General features: G+C 39.9%; 2 pseudogenes; one reads left to right on the plus strand and one right to left on the minus strand.

Moving 5' to 3' along the window:
* The first annotated feature begins 16,206 nt into the window (after window positions 1-16,206).
* On the plus strand, window positions 16,207-17,148 carry LOC139462124 (uncharacterized; annotated as a pseudogene).
* Window positions 17,149-19,760: 2,612 nt separating this feature from the next.
* The window catches only part of LOC139462707 (uncharacterized), a 66,652-nt pseudogene continuing 60,925 nt past the window's right edge, over window positions 19,761-25,487 (minus strand).

Here is a 25,487-nt window from a genome sequence, read left to right on the forward strand (position 1 = left end):
AAAGAAATTTCACGACTCCAGCAACAGCATAGACTAGAGAGTATAGTTGTTGATATTGCTTTAAAAAGCCTGGACAAACCAGAAACAGACTCCACTAAATCAGACAAAGACAAAGACATATCTAAACATTTGTAACAATTGAATTGATGCCTAAAATCGAAACAACATTCTTAGACAAAGATCAGTTACACAAAATGTCCTACGACCCGTGAAGATCCGGGGTAGAATAGGCCTTCAGCAACCCATGCTAAAAGGCGACTATGCTTGTCGTAAGAGGCGAATAACGGGTTCAGGTGGTGAGCCTCGCTGATCTGGTTGATGCGTGTCATCGATCTCAATGGCATGGGTCGATGCTCATGATATTAATCACTGGATTGTCTGGTCCAGACTAGATTATTTACAGATCGCCGTTACATAGCTGGAATATTGCTGAGTGCGGCGTTAAACAACAACCCAACCACTAAAGTCCTACAATATTTAAATTTCAGGAACCAACAACAATTTCATCCAGGTTGTTCAATTATAGGAAAGACGTGTTGCAGAACATGGACTTGGACGCTCATCATGTAAAATCCACTACTTGTGGCTGCCAAGATTCATCATACTGCTTTAACCTGCAGGTCATATAATCACATGTGACTTCTCTATTGTTGACAATAACATCCTTATTCACATATGGACCAAAGTACCATGAGCGACCTCCTACCAATTGGGATCACAACTTAAAAATCATTATGGATACTTTCGAAGAATATGCCCCAAAATGGGCCAAAACAGAAGAGGGACCTGTTGAATGTCTTTCAGACTGGATTATTTAGGTGCGTGGTGTTGTCATTGGTAGAGTACACAAACCCATTCTCTACCAGGCAGCTGTCAAAGAAAGTCTCGCTGCCCTACATGAAAAGTTTGTAGTTGTTCCAACTCATAAGGCCTTAAATTACATAACCATTGTATGTAAGCATCACTACATTAATTGTTTGATCAAAGAACTTGGTACAAACGTCATAACAAATAATGTCTCATATAGGGTCAGTATGTTATCGGAGGACGAAATCTGCCAAAACTATAAATAAGTACTGTCGTAACTGCTTTCGGATGTCCAGTGCGACCCTACTACAGTTAATGAAAGTATTGCCGTTCTTGGTCATCATGGTCAGTTAAGCCATGACTGGGAAACTCCCTTTGTGAGCATCGGCCCAGCTCAGTCAAGAAGTGATTGGTCTAACGACCCTTACTCCGAATTGTCTCCATCAGCATTTATACTCGCATAATTAAAAAACGCAACATCAGCTTCATACTCACATTAGTTTTACTGACTCTCAGCCCATCTATCAATACAGGATCAGACCGGCCAGGCTCGTCACTAACTGGGGAGAACTTAGATCGATGGGGATTCGACTCGATAGATTGCAAAGCGAGCTCTCTTCTAATGTTGAAGCTATCATTTTATAGTGCTCGGGCCTGGCCTGTCTTTGTCACATGTCACAATACCTCATTTTCATTCGTTAAAAGTTAGATCTGACCATGAACTCGTGTGTCGTAATCGGAAAATACAGAAGCCTATGTGCCAGATTGATCATCTCTCTATTGATTTTGTGACTCACTCTGGATGCTACAAATGAAAAGTATCTTACCTCTGTGCTTGTTTGATTTAACTAATCAACAAAACATGGAACCAATCCAATGATAAATATAAAATGTCCAGAATACTCTCGTGAGAAATGTGAAATGTCTTTTCTCTATCAATTCCTTTCGATCTCAAAGTTCTGTCACAAACTTGGTTTATCTAATGCAATTCATCATTGCAGCTATAACGGTTTAATTTGTTACCATTTTCTAATGTTTTTGAGACGCGTTTTAACCTTATAACATCCTCCGCCTGTTGACAAGAGCTGCCAACAGCTGGGATGATATGAGCAGGAGTTTTGGTCTGAGATGTAAAAAACAATAGAAGTAAAACAGGATCGATCATTCCATATATTTAATTGTAACCAATTTCAAAATTATATAAATATCCACAAAACAGTGAATACGTTAACAATCAAAAAGTATTTACATGCTAAAGAATATTAGAAATGATCCTTTGTAACTTCTCATAACCACAAAGCATAAATATCACGATATAGTATTCAAGTACAATATATAACTGATTAAGAGTGATTTATAAATGTTAAATGTCACTGCTCATGGACAAAAATGGCACCACCATTCACGAAAGTTCATGTGTCGCTGGTCCCAATCGAATTCATTGGCTCCTTTCTTGTTTCGAAAAGTCAACTGGCGGAAGGCTGTCCAATATTCTTGAGGCCTTAACTGAAAAGTTAAACAAACGGCCTGAGGTAGACTTTTCTTGTCACTGCGTGAGTGTTGACTGGACGCTGTCTAAAGATGTATAAATGTTGTATGCCGTTAGAGTCGCAGCTTGTATGCGGGGATCGTGAGCACATGTCGATGTAGAGCCCTGTCATATAAGTATAATAACAGCATGAATCGAATTTCTTGACTACGCATTACAGGTTCACATGCTTCGACCAATACAATATGAAAACACTGGACAAAATATCATCCATTCCAAACAATCCAAAACTTGGAAATACCACCATTCCAAAATTTGTCAAGGTCATATTTCCAAGCTTGGATTTTGTTTGGATTTGTTTGGATATGTTTGGATATAACATGTCATAATCATATCTGTTAAACGTTGTACAACTTTTGACCTTATGTGAGATTATTAATGACATGAAAGTAAATAATTAAGAGTATTTTGGCACTATTTACCACGAAAAGACCAAATCATGAGCAAATTTAACTGAAAGAATTTCTGTCATTTAAAGTGGTTACTCTTTATATTTAATTTCTTATCTTCCTTGTCTATTATCATATGACATTGACTATGAACTTTGAACAATTAAACAAATATTTTGTTTTCCCATACCGACTTACGGTTGTCGTAGAACAAAGACCGTTTCGAGAATAGAGGGCCTCATTATTATGATTTGAACTAATATACATATGTACATACAAATACTAGGTATAAATGAATTTTGATAAGTGTGTTCGTACAAGAATATGAACTTCGAATTATCTCGGCATTATGCGCAACACATAGGGCTGGAAATGTTATAATTGGTCTAGAACTATCTGACGGTAATTCAAAACAGGGAAACTGCGGCATGGTATCTCAGTGTGCTAGCACTATAAATCGGCATCAGTCCGGCCTAGTACAAGCAGCAACACACACACGCGTGCATGCACGTCGCTATATAAGTGCAATAATCTTGGACGCGACGTTAAACCCCATTTCACCTTACCTCACCTCAAAACGGAACAAGATTTCGTCAAATGAATCATTGAGCCAGGACTGCAACGATTTAAATGCTGACAAAATTAATCTGGAGCAGAGTAGACTTTTCATGCGGACAATTATATGCTACGTCTATTGCCAATGAAGTTTATCACCCCATGTTATAGCATTTGTTTCATATAAAATATAGAAGCCAAATAAATGGGACAATTAGTTGTTACGAATAAACTTTACCTCTGTGACATATTACGCAACTAAAGGTGAATATGTTTTTCAAATAATCGATTACAGTAATTAACCTAGTGTCCTTATTTATACACAATTTAATTACGTATTGGGGTACAATATATAATACACATATACACGGAATGATTTCTTATTTTGTCAATTTAATCATAACCCAAATCATACAAATCGAACATGTAAAAATAAAAGTAGTGACTAACTTTATGATCAAGGGTATAAATACTCAATTGTGTCTATTAATCCTAATAGTATAACAATAAATCCTGTGTATTTACTGAGCATATTTAGATACATCCGGATCTACGACCGCAGTCATATAATCAATCAAGGAAAGTATAAAGTATATTAGATTGAATTAAAAATGTGCTATCACTAAAACAAAATTATCCGTTATCCACGTAACTGACTGACTGATTTAGGAGATTTAACGTGCGCTTTCCGACTGTAGCGTATTTCGCACACGGGCCTGGCCGGACCATTTATTGTATTCCGAAAAGGGTGAAAGTGGTGTGTGCAACCCAAGAGGGGGCTTTTAGGGGTTGCTTATATTGAAATTTTGGAATTTTTAAATAAATGCCGAGGTGGGTGGAGGAGGGAACTAAGGGAGCCGGGTGAGGTGGGTGTTTGTATGTTTATTGGGTTTTGGAGTGGCAGATTAATTAGTTTTTAGATGCGCTCAATTAGGTCTGTTTTGATGAGGAATAAGCCTAGGGCCTTGAAGTTTTCTAGTTTATTTTGAGGGTTTAGTATTTCATCTAGAGTAGGAACCTTATTTAGATTGAGGGTGGTTTGTAGTGTGGTTCTGTGTGTTTGGTAGTCAGTGCAGTGGATGAGTGCGTGTTCTGTGGTTTCGGGTTGTTTGCAGTAGGGGCAGTTGCCTGTGGTTTGTCTTTTAATATTTTTTAGGTGGTGATTTAGGTTCGTGTGTCCTGAGCACTTTTTTTTATTTGGTTATTTGAGTTTTGATATTGATAATGCCATTTTTTGGTTATTTTTTGTTTGTTTACACTTCTTGTTCAATATCTGATTTTGAGATGGGTAGGTTTAGGCTTATTTCTGGTATTTTGAGAGATAATTTTGCTGCTTTATCGGCGCTTTCGTTGCCGTAAATTCCTACGTGGGCGGGGATCCACAAGAAGGTTATTTGTTTTCCTGCTTTTGTTAGGTCGTTGGAGCTTTTAAGTATTTGGTTTATTAATTTAGGTCGTTTTTTTGGTATTTTTGTTTTGGAGGGCTTGTAGTCCACTAAGGGAGTCGGTGAGAATTAGGATTTTATTGTTGTTTTTAGATTGTTGGTTATGCAGTGCTGAGGCCGCCATGCCCATAAGTTCGGCCGTGAATATAGATTGGTTGTTAGGGAGTCGGTAAGATTATGTGGATATAACTGGTTGTGTGGTATGGACTCCGAAGCCTGTGTGGTTGGAGATCGGGTCTGAAGATCCGTCAGTGTACATATGTGACACCAATTTGGCCAATTTTCGTGTATGTATGCAAGTGTGGTGGTTTTAGCTATGTTTGGGTCGGTTTGTTTGTTTATTTGGTTAGCTAGCGTTGTGTCTATTTTGGGTATTTTGAGTTTAGGGGTGAAGATATTTGATTTTTTGCAGTTTTGTTTAAGATTTTGAGTTTGGTGTTCATTGAGGTAGTTAGTTATTCTTTGGGATATTGGGGTGAGTAAGGGGTGTTTGCGAGCTAGAGCTTGGTTTCTTGGGCCAAATGTTTTGGTTAATTAAGTTTTGGATTAGAGGGTTTGTTTGGGACGCGGCCCACAAATTAAGGCTTAGATGTTCCCTGCGTAGATTTAGTGGCATTTCTCCTGTAAGGGCCTGAAGTGAGGTGTAGGAGGTGCCATGTTGGGTGCGTGTAATTAGTTTAAGGGCTTGGTATTGTATTGATTCAAGTTTTTTAGATAGAGAGTTGTTTAGGGTATTGTATATGGCGCAGCCGTAGTCTAGTTTTGATCTAATTAGTGCTGTATAGAGTGAGAGGAGGGTATCTTTGGAGGCTCCCCAGTTAGAGCCGGTGAGACATCTTAGTGTGTTAAGGTCTTTGCTGCATCTAGTTTTCAGGTTTTGGACGTGTGCCTCCCAGGTGAGGTGTTGATCGAAAATGAGTCCTAAGAATTTGGTTTGTTTTTGGAATTTGATTGTTTGGTTGTTTAGCTGGAGGGTTTAGCAGGTAGGCAGGTTTCATGTTTTTATGTTTGAATACTACTCCTGTTGTTTTATCTGAGTTAAGGGAGAAGCCCCATTTGTCTGCCCATTGTTGTATTTTATTTAGAGATTTTTGGATTAAGTTTTCTGCCATTTTAATGCTTTTAGGGCGGATCCATAGGGCTCCGTCATCCGCGAATTTTGAAGTGTTTAGTTCAGGGGATAAGCCCTCGAATAAATCGTTTATCATTACATTGAAGAGGGTTGGGCTGAGGATGCTGCCCTCGGGAGTGCCATTTTCTAGGGGACACTGGTCCGATAGCGTATGGTCTATACCCACGGTTATTTTGCGATTGTTTAGGAAATCTTGGATGAAGTTTATTATTTGGCCTTTTAGTTCTATTTTTTTTTAGTGGTGCCATACCACATCGAAAGCTTTAGAGAAGTCGAGGAATATGCCTATGGTGTATTGCTTGTTTAGCTGTCCTGTTTTTATATCCTGTTCTAGTCGGGCGAGGTTATCGAGAGTTGATCGGCCAGGAGTGCCGCTTTGGTCGGGGTTTATGATGTTGTTTTGGTCTAGGTAGTGCTGTAGCCTATTTTTAGTCATAAGATCCATTTTTTTGCAGAGATTTGAGGTTGGGGAGATGGGCCTATAGGAGTTAGCCTGATCTGCTGGTTTATTTGGTTTAGGTATTAGGATTACTAGAGCTTCCTTCCATGAGGATGGGACCTGTCCGTTTAGGTAGACTAGGTTGTATAGTTTAAGTAAAGTTTGGAGTGGTTTGGTAGTTAAGTGTTTGATTATTTGGTAAGAAGTGAGGTCTAGGCCAGGGGCTGTTCCTTTTTTTCTATTGTTTAGTACGTGATTTAGTTCTTCCATGATGTAAGGTTGGTTTATTTCTAGATTGTCTTGTCTGTTTTCTTTGGAGAATTTGGTTTCTTTTTTTTTAGTTTATCTTAGAATTTCTTACTGAAGTTACTGTTGGTACTAACTTTAGAGTAGTGTTTGGCTAGGTTGTTGGCCTTTTGGGTGGGGTTTGTTGAATTGTTTATATTGGGGCTTTTTTGTGGCGTTTGATGCCTCTGATGGCGTGAATTTTGCGCCACACCTTCCTAGCGTCGGTGTGGTGGTTTAGCTCCTCACAGAACTTTTTCAAGTTTTTGGTTTTAGCAATTTTAACTAGGTTTTAGACTTGGTGGTTAAGTTCATGGGCTGTTTTGAGATGAGAGGGGTCTCGTTTAGCTCTGTTGAAAGCTGATTTGCGTTTTAGTCTAGTTAGCTCTATTTCCTCATTCCACCAAGGGACAGTGGGTTTTCCTGGGTTGGATGATTTGAAGGGGATAGCGGATTTGGCTGCGTTGATTATGAAGTTAGTTTTGACAGAATGTTTCGGGGTCTTTTGTTTCTAAATCGTTTAGATTAGCTTGGTTGCATAATTCTTGGAATTTGTCCCAGTTGGCGTTTTTGTACTGAAATTCATGTTCCTGTTTAGGGGCTTGATTTGGTATTTTAAGAGTTCCTAGGGTATATTCATGGGGAAGTGGTCGCTGCCTAGAGGTACTGGGTGGACGTCCAAAATCAGACTTTGTGCTAAGTCTGGCGTACATATTGTAAAGTCGATAGCCGACATGGTGTGGTGGATTTTGTCGTATCTAGTTGGTTGGTTATTGTTTAATAGTATTAGGTCATTTTTTTCGATCCACTCTGATATTAGTTGTCCATGGTTGTCTAGTTTATCTGCAATGCCCCAGGTAGGATGATGGGCATTGAAGTCTCCTAGGAAGATGGTTGATTTATTTCCTAATTGGTAAAGGATGTCTAGGTCTGTATCTTTAATTGGTTTTAGTGTTGAGTGATAGATGTTAATGATTTTTATTTTTTGATTATTGATGGTGACTTGGATTCCATTAGCTTCTAGATTAGGAGTGTTTACTTTAACTTCCTCGTAGTTAATATCCTTCCTAACGTAGATGATTAGACCAAAGATTGTCCATTTTATGATCTTAGGCACATGTCGGCACTCTTACATGTGAGCCGTCTAGACGACTGTCTGTTTTATAATTAAATGGCAGCTGCCATCCAGCCAAATACTAATCTTGAGGCTTATTATTGTCTAGTCGAGTCAAGTGGGTGGCGTCCACTAATGCCGGTCTCCTCCCATTAGTAAGAGTTGTGAGACACCTTAAAACAACAATGTCATACAGTCTACAATAAACAAAGTCATGCACCAGTGATTATCAGCAACACCTACTATCAGTGCTACCCAACCTCTAACTGGACAAGTCCACTTTAGTGGAATAATGCCTATAAGCGACAAAAGACAGAAAATTGAATGAAATCACAAGGCTCTCACTCTAGAAGCAATATAGCTTGGTTAGGTGACGTGCGTTGTGAGCTTGTGATAGGTGCTGGCTGGCTAAACGAGAGTCTATGTTTAGTGTGTGGGTAACTGAGTTTTAGGCGCAGACGTCGGAGAAGACGACTCGCGGTGAAAATTTGGATCCCGATCCGAAAATGACAGGAGTTTGTTGGCTAATGTAAGAGTGAAATTGTTAAGTTTTGTTTGGGAAGATCTAAATTTTGTCGAGGAGGTCGGCTTTAATGATGAATTGTGTTATGGCATCGAAGATGTGGAGGGGGTTGGAGGGATTGAGGAGTAGTGGGAGGTTTTGTTTGTAATTAGGGGGGACAGCTTGGTAAAGTTCAGAGTGGAGAGAGTTGTAGAAAGGACAGCTGTTAAAAATATGATACAAGTCTTCAGGTTTTTTACAATATGTACAATTTCCGTCGGGGTGTCTTCCTTGTTTGTAGAGATTGTGGTTAAGGATTGTGTAGCCGCTGATAATTCTGGAGATGATATTGTCTAGATGGTTGGATTTGTTAAAGTTGCAACATTTCAGATTGGGATGGGTAAAAATTGATCTGAGCCATTGGGAGTTACAGTTTTGAATTAAACTATGGTAGTTTGGGAGTTTAATGAATCTCTTTATTTTATTCTTAATTTCTGCTTTGGACGTGTGGAAGTAGATTTCTAGGGATGGTTGTTGGGTCGCTATTTTGGCTGCAGTGTGGGCTGTATTGTTGCCTGGTATATTGATGTGTCCTGGGGCCCAGAGTAGATTGATTTGCTTGTTATTATCATTAAGTTGGTTGGTGAGAGTGATTATTTGGTTGATAAGGTCAGGCCGAGTTCTGGAGTGTTTATTTTGTATTTGTTTGAGTGATGTTAGTGAGTCGGAAATTATTAGGAATTTATGTTGGTTAATTGTTTTAATGGCGTGTATTGCTGTAAGAATTTCTAGTAGTTCCCCGGTGTTATTGTTTGAGTAGTTTTTATAGTGGAAGTTGGTAGTGAGCGGGGGTGTTTGGTCTATGTGTATTCCTAAACCTGTGATATTGTTTGAACGTAGTGTCATTGTTTAATTGTTGGAGAAACAAGTTATGTTCCCTATATGGGCACGGAAACCTAAACAACCATCTTAGGACACACTTGGTATAACAAATCAACAGCCAAATCATTGTAAACAACAACTCGTCAATCAACTCAAACTACTGGGATCTCGAACTTCCAACCTGGACACAAGCCCAAGCCCGGGATTCGGACCCCCTGTGTAAGCCGGCCGGCCAGCCGCCATTACAAACCATCGCCTCACCCCCAAGCCCCCCCACGGACTCGGGACAATCTGTCAAGATAGATAAGTTACCATCTTTTCTCCCCTACCTTTTCAATAGCGTTATCCATATTCCCAACTTTTATGTTCCCTCATGTTATGCTTGCGCTTTAAAAGCTCAATGCTCCATCACTGTAAATAGACTGTAAATACTACCAATTATTCACCATTTTTATATATAGCCTTGTTTTGTGTATTACCTTGTGTTGTATATATCCCACCACCGTCACCCTCACCCCCCCCCCCCCCCCCCCCCCCTCCCAACCATGGACTCTTACCATTTCGCCCCCAGGGACCTCCCCTCCCCTCTCCTATCCACTTCCATCTTCTCAACCCCCGACCCCAAAGAATTTCCAGGACTCCCAACTACCCAAAACATTAACATAATCCCCCCAAATTTTGGATTAGACCTGGAAATCATCACCCTCTCCCGACCAATCACTAAACCCTTATCCCCCCCAAAAAAAACCCAAATACCACCAAAAATAACAAAAGGTCTATTGACTCCCCCACAGAAATTCAACAAAATACAAAAAAAACTGTGATAAACAAACACCCCAACAAAACAACAGCTCCAATCCCCCACCCACTAAACAAATCCTACTAGCTTTCCACGCCAACTCTACCACCCCACTTAACGAAACCTTCTCTGCAAACAAATTTGCAGTTTGCCTGAAAAAATCAGCCCTCAACTTCAAATCTATTAACTCCTTCGGGAGAGGTTTTAAAATCACTTTCCATGACCAAGCCTCGCTCAACTCAGCTATCAGAACCCCCATAATGGATGGGCTAAACATAAACTGGCAAAATTCCTAAATGGCAGTCTGAAATACAAGGAGTCATTTATCTGGACGCACGCGATACCCAAGAGGACATACAAGATTATATCAATATATCAAACCAATTCCCCACACAACCCCAAATCACCAATTTCCGAGCCATAAATAAACGCCAACTCACCCAAACAAACCATCTTTCTTACTTTCAAAACAACTTCCTGACCAAACTACATCACTTTTGGAGCACTAAACTATAAAGTACACCCCATCAGAAAAAAACCTCCCAGTGTATCTACTGTCACTCTTTCGACCACAAGTCTTCTGACTGTAAAAAAGCCGCCCCTATGCCCTAAATGTGGCTCAGAAAACCACTCCATTCAGGAATGTTCCTGGGCCCCGTACTGCATTAACTGTAAGGCAGAGGGCCACACCTCAAATCAAAATACCTGCCCAACTAAGCAGAAATATATACTAAATCTGAACAAAAACCTTAAGCAAACTGACCTTCCCAAACCAGCCAAAATCCCCTTCCTACAATACTTCTCGGAGGATAACCCAGATGATCCTTACCACGCCACTGACCACGACCTGGATTCATCCTTCAGCTCTTACACCCAACCACCCACCCACCCACCCCAGCCAAAATCACAAATCACTTTCCCCCACCCAAGGGCCAACAACCAAAAAGTAGCCCAAAGTGTTCTCCCTAACACCACCACTATCACAGCAGATGTACACCACAACCCACCCCACAAGCCCGCCCCCCTTGCTCACCTTGCCCCCCCCCCCCCCCATCCACTACCCCTCCATCAATTCCCCTGGTCCCAGCCCTTCCCCCTGTCACCAACCCATCCACCCTGCCCAAACATATTCAAACACCCCAACTCCCAGCCCTGTAACGGCCTGCGGGCCAACGGCCATGAACTCAAAGCCTTAATCTCTTTAAAAAAAATACAACCCCTCATCATTGCCCTACAGGAAACCCCCCTCTCACCTAAAAAAGAATTCCCAATTCCCGGGTTCCAAACGCTCCGCAAAGATCGCCCTCGCCCACAAAACACCCCCGGGCCCCCACACGGAGGACTCGCATTGTACATCCACAATTCACTAAATTATAGCACTGTCTCAATCCCTACCCCAAACTTGGAAACACTAGCCATCGATACAACTTTCCACAAAACTAATCTTCGAATAATAAATATCTACCACACTAAAACCATGCCGTTTAACTCACAGGACCTTGATATATTATCCCAGCACTTAACCCAAAACACCATAATACTTGGTGATTTTAACGCCCATCATCCTCTCTGGGGAACAAAAAATTATACAGATAAATTCGGAAGACTTCTGGTGGATTGGATAGATAACACTAATCTCATATCACTCAACGATAATCAACCTACCAGATACCCAACATCCTGCCTACAAAACCCTACAGCAGTCGATTTAACATTAATAACCAACAAATACTCACATCAAATCAGCTGGGATGCCAACACGGACATCTGGGGCAGGGACCACTGCCCCATCAAAATCGAAACAACTCTCATCCAATTCAATCAAGTCAATTAAAGGAAATTTCCGGAAATCTGCTCAGCCCAACTTCAAAAATTGCCCATCTAATAAAGACAAAGCAAACCACTTAGCCAACCATTTTGCTAACACCAGTAGCACGGCCAACTACCTTCCCCTATTCCAACACTCAATCAAATAGCCCCTCACCCCCCCCCCCCCCCCCCCCCCCCCATACCAAACGCCCCGACCTAGCCCATCTCCCCATTAACAAAGCAATTAATATACACGAACTTCTACATGCACTGCACAACAAAAATACAGCCTCAGCCACTGGAATTGATAACATAAGCTACATAATGCTAAATAAAATACCACCACAAATACAACAACTACTACTACAGCTCTACAATCAAATATGGTCATCAGGCACAACACCTCAAACATGGAAACACGCAAAAGTCATCCCAGTCCTTAAGCCGGATAAACCCCCCAATGACCCCGACTCTTTCCGTCCCATATCCCTCACGTCCCACATATGTAAAATCCTTGAATCCATTATATATAACAGATTAAAGCATCACATCTCTTCCAACAGACTTATAAGCCCAGACCAGAGCGGCTTCACAAATAACAGACAAACACTAGACCACATCCTCCATTTAGAACAAGACATTAGAACAGCTCAGTCAATGAAACAATACACACTGGTCATTTTTATAGATTTCAGCAAAGCTTTCGACATGGTTTGGCATACTGGCCTTCTAAAAAAACTTGAAAACAACCAAATCAATGGGAGAGTACTAAACTTCATACACTCGTTCTTAACAGACAGACACATCACCGTTAAATCCCACCAAACACTCTCCGACACCCACCCCATTTAAACGGCACCCCACAAGGAAGCATCCTATCACCAACGCTATTCAATTTCATGATTAATGACATCTTCTCAATATCAAATACTCGGAAAAAATCACTACTGCAAAAATCGCAGATGACGTTTCCTTTTGGACCTCCTCGGCCTCTATTAAAAATAAGAATCCAATCTGTCTTAAATAACATTCAAAATTGGGCTTCCAAATGGGGTTTCCAAATGAACACTAAAAGAACCATTGGCATGCTATTTAAAAAACAATATATGCAAAATTATACACCCAAACTTCACCTTAATGACCAAAAAATCACTTATCAAAAAGAAGCTAAGTTCCTAGGTATTACATTTGACCAACACCTTACATGGGGCCCCCAAGTACTGAAAACGGTCAACTCTTGTGAAAAAGATCTAAATCTAATGAGAGCTATTAAAGGTAATAACTGGGGGTCCGACAAACAAACCCTCCTCAACATATTCAAAACACTCATCCAATCTAAAATCGACTATGCCGTTCCGGTCCTATGCGGCATCTCAACCACTAACTATAATAAATTAAAATCAATACAATACAAGGCCCTTAAAATAGCCACCGGCACAAGGACTGGGACCTCACACAACGCCCTACTATTACTTCTTTGATAGGCATTTAGAAGTTGGAGTACTAAGTAAGGATGCCCTACTATTAATCACCAATACGCTCTCCATCAAACACCGAATACAACAAACCATCCTCAACTACTGGGCTGGGGCACAAAACAACCCAATTTTCAAAACAATAAAACAAAAATACGACAACATCAACAAACAGACGGCACACAAATTTCAAAACTCCCCCGACAAGGCTCCATATATAACCCACCTGCATAAACTACTAATCACCCACAATCTAAACAGTATAACCCATACATGATAACTCATGAAGTTTCTAAAGAGTATTTATCCTCTACTCAGTTAGTTCGGTTAATCCTCTGCTAAAATCACAACTACGAGGAGCATGGAGATCAACTCGTGTTCAACAATAACTTGACATAATCCAGTTAATTATATTTATGTTGAGAAATGCAAATCTCCAGCTGAAATGAAAGAGCATTAGTGGATGTTGGCATTAGTGGACGCCGCCCATCTAACTTAAGATCGCTTCTCAAAGAAATCTAATATTGGAAGAGTTCATTCCTAGCATGGGTATGTTGTTTTCATTGTGTACACATTATTCCACACTGCTTTATTTTTTTGTAGGCAATAGTAACTGTAGGCAAAAGTGGACGTAGGCATTAGTGGCTGGAACCGTCAAGTGCGGGTCTCTTTCTCACCTTAGGGAGAATGCGACTGTATAAGCCCCTCGCTAGACAGACAAGTAGTGAATGTTTGAGATAAGTTTATTATTTATTATATATAGTTTAAACTCAATAGATAATTCATAGTCTTTTTATTGTTCAAATTACTAATAAAACATATTCTAACTTGTTCCTTCTAAACATACTTCCAAACCATTCCAAACATTTCCTGTGTTGGAAATATGTTTGGAAATGTTGCCAATCCAATTTTAGATTTTCCGTAAAGATCGATCCTTCCAAGCTTTGGAAAGGTTGGAATGAGCGATCTTTCCAAAGCAATCCAACGTTCATTCAAAATTGGAATGGACGCTCCATGGTCTTGTGAAAGTTAATTGATAAGCACGAACAAATCGCAAAAACTTACAACTTTCAGTAAATGCTTTGTTGTTAATAACACCAGAACGAACAAAATATATAATTATGGGATGGACTGAGAGCACACATTGAAACACCGAGAGTAATTGGACGGAGCGAGTAATATAGAAGATATACAATTGCAATAATAAAGTTAAGTAACGTATTGTAACCAAGTGACCATCATATGAGAGAACCCAATTCTAAATACAGGTCTTGACTCTATAGAAAAGTAATTAATTCAATATTGTCACAATATTGACATGTAATTAGAAGAAATAAACTTTCTCCTTAATTTGGTATCTGTAAAGGGGGATAACTAATATGAAAACATATTTCAAATTCGCAACCATTTTTTTTTATAGTCTAAAATTCTCACTGTACCCAACTGACAATCGTTTATAACACTCACAAATAACTGGTCTGTAAATGGTTAAAACAAAGCCATTACAAAATGAAATATCACGGGCAAGAATAACCTATCGTCTCATGGCAGACGGCAATTAATATATGAATTATGTCAGAGGTAACGGAAAAACGATACCACAATGTTGAATACCATAAATGCAAAAATTTTCAAAAACATTTTTTTATGGGAAAAAACCCAGTTGCGCTTCATGTGCGCTGCCCGGTTACACCTCATGGCGAGAATCAATACATCATTAAAAAGGATATGACGTAAACGGTGACGTCATCCACGTTAGCTTTCTGATTAACGCGCATCTCTGCTTGGATAGCCGCCCGCTCCAGACGTGTTTTGGTCTCATTTTAGCAACTTTAAATTACTTAAAAGGACGTAAAGGGATTGAGGACTTTCAGTTCTCTTCAAATCAAATCGTAAGTACGATCCTTTCTAGCGTCTTGGTGTTGTTCGATTGTAATCATGGATGTATCAAAAAGTCAGCTACATAGAATGCCTGGGTCAGAACGTATTTTGATTGTAGGACATTCTTTCATTGCTAGGCTAGGATATCAGGCCCCTATAAACAGTTTCCACTAAAGGATTTTCATCTATCCCCAAAAAGTCCCAGGTCAATTTGGAATGATCCATCACCTTTCTTATCCTTACAGTAACTCTGTCAAACGATGGTATACCTGAAAAGGCGAGCAATGTACATTATGCTTCCTGAAATGAAGCAATTGAAATTATTGTTAGGATGGGTTTAGGGTCTTATATGGGGAAGTGCGACATTGAATCAGCTTTCAGAATTGTAGCTATTCACCCTCAAGATTATCACCTACTTGGTTTCACCTGGAAAGGAGAATATTATTTCGATAAGTGCTTGCCAATGGGTTGTTCGTCAGCATGCAAAAATTTCGAGACGTTTAGCATTGCGTTGAACTGGATTGCAATTAACAAGCTCGGGATAGGACATATGCTGCATATTTTAGACGACTTCCTCATTATTTCTCAGGGCAGGGGCAAGTGTCGTGGAGAACTTGAAGCTTATGCGGAGATATTGGGGTTCCTTTAGCGCCGGAAAATACAGTAGGGCCTGCCAACTGTCTCCAGTTTCTAGGTATCGAAATAGATACTATTGCCATGGAAGCCAGGTTACCTTCAGACAAATTAGTTAAGGCTAGAAGCTTGACCGCTGATATGTGCAAGAAGAAGAAGGTTAGACTTAGTGAGCTGCAATCCTTATTAGGCTACCTTAATTTCACTTGTAAAGTGTGGTACAAGTTAGGGCTTTTCTTAGGAGATAGTATGATTTAACTGTCGGGACCCATAGACCCCATCATCGGATACGGTTTAATAAGCAGGCTCGGGAGGATCTTAAATTGTGGCTGCATTTCTAGGTCAGCATAACGGGATATCCGTATTGCGGAAACAGGTGTGGTTGTCGAATAGTGCGCTCCATCTCTTTACCGACGCTGCAGCGGAGCGGAAGACATACCGGGAAGACATAATGAGTCGGCAGACCCAACTTTCTCGTTTACAGATATTAAAATTTCTCAGTCAGGCACCATGGGCAGACAAGCAGGAAACGCGGATTCCTCCGCCCCTACAACCCGAGAATTATCTATTCACTTAGATACTTTATTAGGGGCAGCTCTATGTAAGAATAGTCAGGCTACATATACCAGGTCGTGGGATTTGTACAATGAACTCTCTCGGGATTGTCTAGGTATTTCGCCGGCGCTACCGATAGCAAGACCTAACTGGGCACTATTTTTGGCGTATATGTTTCATTTGGAGTTAGCACCTTCAACAATGAGGACCTACATTTCAGCGTTAGGTTACATTCATAAAATTCGCGGTTAAGAGGACATATCAAATTCTTTTCAAGTTCAGGAGTTGTTACATGGGGCTAAGTGTCTAAACTCTTCAGTAGACCAGCGTCTACCAATCACAGAGGACATACTGGGCAGGATGATTGACTCATTACCTGTGGTGTTTTCCAACCCTTCAATCAGACTACTTTATGACACAATGTTTTTAGCCTTTCACAGTTTTTTTCGGATTGGTGAACTGACGGTGCGTAGTTCGGATGAGGAAGCGCCCTTGCAGGTGCAGGACGTTTCACGTTCCAGCTCCGCGGCCTATCTTAACATATCGACGTATAAACACAACAGCGGTAAAGCTAGCAAGATCGTAACACTAGACAAGTTAGACAGTAAACTTTGTCCAGTTGCTGCGCTCAAACGTTACCTACGACAAAGGTCTCTCTTCCCAGGCCCTCTGTTTTGTGACAGATGCTTTAAACCGGTAACAAGATCCTCCTTTAACGAGGCACTCAGAGTTGTATTTAACTTTTTAAGGTTAGATTCTAATAGATACAAAGGACACAGTTTCCATATAGGTGCAGCATACTCGGCAGCAAAGAAAGGCTGGTCTGACGCAAAAATTCGGTAAAGGGGCCGGTGGAATTCAGATGCATTTAAAGCATACATTCGCGTTCAGCTCTAGAGAAAGGGTTGTTGTCGGTAGCGTAGCTCAGCGGAAAAAGAGCCTATTCGCTGAATAGGGCCAATTAGCAAGGGCAGTTTGGCTATCTAGAGTTTTATTTATCACTTAAAGGGCAAGTTCACACGGAAATGAACCTTTTTTTCTTGTACTTTTTCCACATTAAAAGTGTTAACATAGAAGTGTCATAGACAAAAATATAAAAACATCATATTTAATTAACATATTTTTTGCACTAAAACGATTTATATTTTTCACATTTACCAAGTGTTCTATTTCCATAACAAAAACACCATGGCTTATGTCCCTTGCAATATGACGTCATTGGTGCCAATTGATAAACATTATGACGTCATCATGCTTTGATAGAGCCGCTTCACGTGGTGTAGGTATAGTTTTGTGATTCTAGCATCTCAGATGCCAGCCAGAATTGTGTTATGCTGAGTCACCACTGCGCCGGAGTGTGTCGTAGACCATGTTGTTTTACCGCAAACTGGTCCTTGATATCTTTTGCGTTGAGAATAGACAGGGACCAAGTTGAATTGGCACCAATTACGTCATAATCTAAGGGGGATAACTCAGGCCTATTTCGCTCGTAAAACGAAGGCCTCATAACGGCATATCACTTTCACACTATTGTGAGCTTCCTACTTTCGCTGTGAAAAAAAATGAGTGTATATTTTCAAACACAGATACTAACTAATTCTAAAATTGCGTTTTGTTTAGAAAAAGAAAGAAAGTGATTTTTGCGTGTACACTTCCCCTTTAAAGGTAGGGAAAATGCGATTGTTATTGATCTACTCATACAGCTGCGATTACAGAGTAGAGTCTGTTGTTCAATGTATCACTTACTATGTTATAATGTGTGTTAACTTGTTATGGTTCATTATCCCAAGACAGGGAGTGTGGTGTTTCGCATGGGCAGACACTATGCTTCATGGTCAGGCGAGTTTGTTCAATTAAAGTCTGTCATTAACTAATTTTTGAGTAGTTACATGTAAATATTTACACGTCACAACAATGGGCCTTTATGAATTACAGAGTAGAGTTGGGTGTTGTATGGTTGAATTTTATACCTTACTCTTATAATAAGTGCTAAGACAGGGGTGTGGTGTCTCACATGAGCAGACACTATGCCTCAGGGTCAGGCAATTCTTGCATAGAGTAAGGGAGGGGGAAGCTGCTTTAAATTTTATTGATACGTTACTAAAACTCGTCCCGAGACCGTCGTCGGGTGGGGGCATAGTGTTCCACTATTGTGGCGTCGATTCCCCCACCTTTGTGGCTTATTCATACAATTTCGGATTGGCGAATTGTAACGCTTAGGCGTTTATATATAGCTTGTAATAAATTTGTCCGCCTTTTGTGCTGGCCTAAACAACAATTTTTATTGTCTGTAATTTTTGCCACAAATGAACTGGACGTTCTCGGGTCTGAGGGTTTTTGAGTATAAAGGCAAAAAATTTCAAAATAATTTTGTTTATGGGAAAAACCCAGTTGCGCTTTATGTGCGCTGCCCGGTTACACCTCATGGCGGGAATCAATACATCACTTAAAAGGATATGACGTAAACGGTGACGTCATCCACGTTAGCTTTCTGATTAACGCGCATTTCCGCTTGGATAGCCGCCCGCTCCAGACGTGTTTTGCCCTGTCTCATTTTAGCAACTTAAAACCACCTCCTCCCAACTCCCCTCCTCTCTATCTCTCTAGTTATGTTTCCTTTTTTTTCTTAGTCATGTGCGTGTATGCGTCGATTCTCCCGCCTTTGTGGCTTATTCATACAATTTCGGATTGGCGAATTGTACGCTTAGGCGGTTATATATACCTTGTAATAAATTTGTCCTCCTTTTGTGCTGGCCTAAACAACAATTTTTATCGTCTGTAATTTTTGTCACAAATGAACTGAACGTTCTCGGGTCTAAGGGTTTTTGAGTATAAAAACACATGTCTTTGAAGGAAGCCAACTTACACAAATCTTTCCCGAAATATGTATATATATATATTGTGTCGGGGTTCGAATTTCCAAATTGTGACAATCAAACAGTAAATAATAAATAAGGAATATCCTCTGAATACAAAAAATTAGCTAAAGGATTTCCAGCCAGTTAATGTGAGGTCTCGGTGACAAAGATAAAATTGTGAGACAACAATTTCATGACAAGCAAAGGAATTTGTCAAATGTGACACCAACGACGTAAATTGGTCGATTGACTTTTTTTTATTCCTCGAAAAAGTAAATAAATACTAGAAATAGTGTCGATATGATCAGAAAAACACATCCTAAATCTAGGAGGGGATAATTTCGAGAGGGTGTAGTTTGAGGTGTCTTCTAAATCGTCAAACCGTCAGTTGGGGAGCCTGCCGTAAGTAAGGTCAATGCAAAACATAAGCGTCGAACTTTAATCCATAGGAAAAGAACGATTATTAAAAGAAATAGGGATAAACCCGCGGCTGTGCTTGCCGTTAAGGGCATGGTGGAAGGGAATCCGCCCAATTACCATCAATTAAATTATCCGAAATGACCTGCGCCTTTTCATACGTTGCGAAATAAGGCGTAAATCAACATGAAATTCGTCCCTTTCTACGAATTTCATCAAAATAATTATCATCAATTAATAAATGTGGGATCTTAAAAGCGGAATCCTCGAGAAGAGGTTGTAAACTTTCAATGTTTTTTTTGAAGATGGATGCATTAAAAAATTTCGATAGAAGTAAAAGATTAGGTGAGTATAATTTTGAAGCAGTCTTTCTCTCACAATTATGAATTCCCATGTCTTTGTCGAATTCATCCAGTGTCAATGCACAGTGACAAGGAATTTTAAATATACAAAACTGACAAGCTGGACGCTTCTCAATGCGACCCTTGCACGTTAGTATTATGTTGTTGTTTTTTTATGCCAGTTAAAAGAATTGTGCCTGGTTTGATTTCGAGGGCGATTGAACATAGCCCACTTAACCGGAATATTGTAGCACACATGGATTTAATTTCTTTTGTGTCTTGAGTAAACAAAGCAAGTGCGCATGTGAGCGATGTTTTTGGTTTCGGACAATGAAAAATAGGACAGTGTTTTTCTTGTTCACCATAACATGTTTGAAAGTCCCTAGCCGAAAATTCAATATACTGATCTTTAGCCTCCGAAACAGCAAGAAAATCCGGTAAATTCATAACCCGAGTGACATGCGTACTTGATTGATTAATTGGCGAGTCAAAAGAATGTATTCGATATACATCAAGGAGAGTAGAATGAGTCTGGATGGGAACAATAAGCGAAATTAATATTGAATTTGATTTCCGAGAACAGTGAACAGTGCGTTCCCGATAATAACAAGAGTCATCAGAAAGATGACATATCCCCCCGGCAGCTGTCTGTAAAGTAACCACCAGTAAATGTGCAATTCTGTATGTAATGAGTCAACGGTTGAATGTTCTTTAAGAAGCATACATTGTTTACCCACTGAATGGTTTTCGAATTCTGACCCGGAAATGAACCCGTTCCCCAATGGAGTCTATGTGCAACTTTCTTTCCATAATAATTGTAATAAATAAAAATTCGTACATTTTTTTTATCAAAAGGCACCACGTCAGTATGTGCCTTATAGCTATGCCAAGTTTCGATCAAATACATTGAATGGTTTTCGAATTCTGCCCCGGAAACGAACCCCATCACCAAATGAGTCTATGTCCAACTTCATTCTATAAAAAAAATTAAAAACATAAAAATTAGAAAAATCTCAAAATATCAAAAGGCACCACTTCAGTGTGTGCCTGATAGCCTTGCCAAGTTTCGATCAAATACACTGAATGGTTTTCGTATTCTGCCCCATAAACGAACCCCATCCCCAATTGAATCTATGTCCAACTTCATTACATAAAAAATTTAAAAAATAAAAATTAGAAAAAATCCCAAAATATAAAAAGTCACCACGTCAGTATGTGCCTGATAGCCTTGCCAAGTTTCGATCAAATACACTCAATGGTTTTTTAATTCTGCCCCGGAAACGAACCCCATCTCCAATTGAGTCTATGTCCAACTTCATTCCATAAAAATTAAACAAAATTAAAATTAGGAAAAAAAAAATATCAAAAGGCATCACTTCAGTATGTGCCTGATAGCCTTGCCAAGTTTCGATGAAATACACTCGATGGTTTTTTAATTCTGCCCCGGAAACGAACCCCATCTCCAATTGAGTCTATGTCCAACTTCATTCCATAAAAATTTTAAAAAAATAAAAATTAGAAAAATCCCCAAATATCAAAAGGCACCACGTCGGTATGTGCCTGATAGATTTGCCAAGTTTCAATCAAATACACTGAATGGTTTTCGAATTCTGCCCCGGAAAAGGAAATGATTACGGACAGACAGACTGGTTGATCGCTATATCCCCCCGCATTATATACCGGGGGGATAATAACCTGGATCCTTATTTGCAACGTGAAACAACCGGTATTCTGCATTGAGACGTTTTTGAATCATTTGTAATGCTTTCTTTACTTCCGAGACTGCGAGTAAAGATGGACTCAGTCGTTGATTAACTTCCTGTTGAATGCCCAAATACATTTCATCAATTTCTTGTCTAATTGTAGTTAGGAACGTGAGGCGATCTAACAAGATTTTCATCATAAGAAAAATAAATCTTTTAAAAATCTTGTATTTGTGCAGTGACTAGTTTGATATCGTTATGGTTTGTTTGAAAACTCGCGAGAGCGGATGAAGTGCGTTTATTTGATTTAGTCACAAAAGACGACATCTGACGAACTTGCGATTGAAAAGCACGTGAAGTATTAGCAGCAGGCAACAACAATTGTTGAACATACTGCGCCAGTCGTTCAACATCCTCGACTGTAGCAGTACCAAACAGCGAACGGCTTATTGAACCAATACACGGAAGTATCGCTAGTTTCATGTGGGAATCCTGGTGGAAAATGTTAATATGGGGAATTATTTTAATGTCTTTATTGACATTTGTCCAATACGCGAGCAACTCTCGCTCGGCCTGCTCTATATATCCGTCTACCGCCGTAACGGTATAACAAGCCAAAGCATTGGTTGCACATAAGTCTCGATATCTTGATCTATTGCCCAACCCATCTAAATCAGGTAATATATATTGAAAAATATGAATGTATTTATTTTGAGAAATGTCGATTCGTGACATATGTATGAAGACAACTCCCCGTGGATGTCGGAGTTCCATATGCATGGAATTAACCCGATTCTGGATGCTAACAAGCACAATGAGACCCATACTGGTCGGAGGAGGCCTCTGGATTCTAAAATTCAAAGAAATAAGTACATAAACATAAATATTAACTTCAAATAAAATATCATGTATCACTCTTGTTTCGTAAGAAAGGTTTCCATGTATTGTGAAACCTAGTAACTGTCTGACTCACCCAAGTCACCATACTACTGGCCCCTACTACTGTCAGGCTCATTGACAAGGCTGATCATCGCACCCCGACAGCGTGGGACTCATAATGTCAGTCACTGGTTTGTCTGGCGAGTTATAGGTAGAATATTGCACAGTTAATATATATAGTCCTGACTAGAACCCGAGTTGTGTCTTCTTAGATCTTTCACGCTACATATTAATACGTAACCTATAGTACGTCTGTATCGCCAGACAAACCAGTGATTGATATTGCGAGCAAAGTACCACACTGTCGGGGTTTGATTACATGTAATCAAGACACTGAGCTTGACAGCTGACAGCCCGACCTAACGTCAGCAGGTGAACCACAGCGTAATGTGAGATTTAAAAGTCGTGAGTTACAGTGTCTGGGCACTATCTTATTTTTATGAAAGGAGGAGGCGAACACAATGTTCCCGTCATGTGAAATCCTACATTATCCTCCGTGGTCTATTGCATGGTCCAGTGTATAGAAAGTCTCCCCATCCTGTTACCCTGCCTGGTGATCGGCACTGAAGGGATAGAACAAACACTTGTCGGTTCTAAAGGTTCTATCATTGTGGGCTAGCACTATAAACCTGGCATTAGCCTGGGCTGATACAAGTCAGACACACGTCACCTCACCTGTATTATTCAACAGAACTACATCATTCAAACAGTTTGTTTGTAAGCTTTTATTGGTCCTGTTACACACAAGAAAACGACGAAGTTTCGTTACAACAACATGATGTTTTAGAAACATCGCAGTGACTGCCTGCATGTACTGGACGGCAATTCGAGCATCAGCAATCTAAATAGAGAGATGCATGTTAATGTGGGGTACACGAATTTGGAAAAACTTACAATCTCATTAAAATCAGATCTGAGTTCTCGCTGCCGCTAAACAAAGATCTGAGGACACCCCATTACGGGTCACGTCAGAACGACCTTTTGCGACCACTGAAATGACTAACAAAAAGTCGACATCAGTCAATTAGAAAGCAGCTTTCTCGAGCTTTACGGCAGTCGTTTCAACCTGATAACTTCCATTTTAGACTACGCTTGAAAAATATGTTGACACAGTTCTCGATTAAAATTTTGAAAACTGAACAAACGAACATGCCGGAACGTCTAATATATGGTTGAGATTGTATGGCAGTGCTTCCACGGAAGCGAGAGATAGACGATAATTTTGACGGAATCAGTCGTACGGCCGTAACTGTCGTTCGGAATACCCCATGTTAACGTTTGAGGATGCATGATTAGACAAAATTCTGACCGTCACTTTCATGATCTGGTCAGCGACGCTTTGATTGGTCGGATGAAAGGTCGTTCTGACATGACCCGTAATGGGATGTCCTCAGATTTTTGTTTAGTGATAGCAAGAACTACGATGTGATTTTAATGAGATTGGAAAAAACTTATGAATTAATCTCATTAATTTAATCTAAAACTGTGCACTGAAACGATTTGATAGCAAGACTCTCCCTCGCCTCGCATTGCCTTATGAGTATTTAGCGTAAAGCACAGTTTTTTAATCAGATATGAACACAGCAAATGTGTCTACTACAGCCACATTAAATATTGTCCAACCTGCATGGTGCAAAAATAAATATTTAAGGAAACAAAACAAAACACCAATTTAGATTAAACATATCTTGACATGAAAAATAGTTATTGTATGAAAGTGGCACTTTTCATAATCAAAAGAAATCTCTGCTACAAGCAGAGCTGATTGCACGATTGAGGTCAAAGACATAGAATTACGGGTCTCAATTTTCCGCCGAAACAGACTGCACTGGGTGTAAAAAAGAAAACAATGATGGCAATTATACGACAAAATTAGTTTGAAATTAGGGATGAACATAGCCATAACTAATACCCCATGACCAACTGATTGATGCCTTTATGCCACTTACAGTCTGCAACATACTTACCCTTTGATTCACAATGGCTCCCAGTGAAACCATTCGGACACATGCATCCGGACGCTGCGCAGACTCCCCCATGCTGACAAGGAGGGTTACACAGCGGATCTGAAAGTAAAGCTCACTTCATAGAGATTCAATCATATTTAATATCCTGGAAACAGTTGCTGGTTTGACGTGGTCATCGATTTGATGGTAGGGTCGATATGTGGCGTAGACGCTTACTGATTTGAATGTGGTCATCTATGTGATGTAAGGGTTTGCAATGTGGCGTAGACGCTTACTGATTTGAATGTGGTCATCCATGTGATGTAAGGGTTTGCAATGTGGCGTAGACGCTTACTGATTTGAATGTGGTCATCCATGTGATGTAAGGGTTTGCAATGTGGCGTAGGCGCTTACTGATTTGAATGTTGTCATCTATGTGATGTAAGGGTTTGCAATGTGGCGTAGGCGCTTACTGATTTGAATGTTGTCATCTATGTGATGTAAGGGTTTGCAATGTGGCGTAGGCGCTTACTGATTTGAATGTTGTCATCTATGTGAAGTAAGGGTTTGCAATGGTTCGTAGACTCTTACTGATCTGAATGTTGTCATCTATGTGATGTTAGGGTTTGCAATGGTTCGTAGACTCTTACTGATTTGAATGTTGTCATCTATGTGATGTAAGGGATTGCAATTTTTGGTAGACTCTTTCTGATTTGAATGTTGTCATCTATGTGATGTTAGGGTTTGCAATGTTTCGTAGACTCTTACTGATTTAAATGTGGTCATCTATGTGATGAAAGGGTTTGCGATGTTTCGTAGACTCTTACTGATTTAAATGTTGTCATCTATGTGATGAAAGGGTTTGCAATGTTTCGTAGACTCTTACTGATTTAAATGTTGTCATCTATGTGATGAAAGGGTTTGCGATGTTTCGTAGACTCTTACTGATTTGAATGTTGTCATCTATGTGATGTTAGGATTTGCAATGTTTCGTAGACTCTTAATGATTTGAATGTTGTCATCTATGTGATG

Source organism: Haliotis cracherodii, unplaced genomic scaffold, assembly GCF_022045235.1.
Source record: "Haliotis cracherodii isolate W230 unplaced genomic scaffold, xgHalCrac1.p SCAF_15, whole genome shotgun sequence".
Taxonomy (NCBI): domain Eukaryota; kingdom Metazoa; phylum Mollusca; class Gastropoda; order Lepetellida; family Haliotidae; genus Haliotis; species Haliotis cracherodii.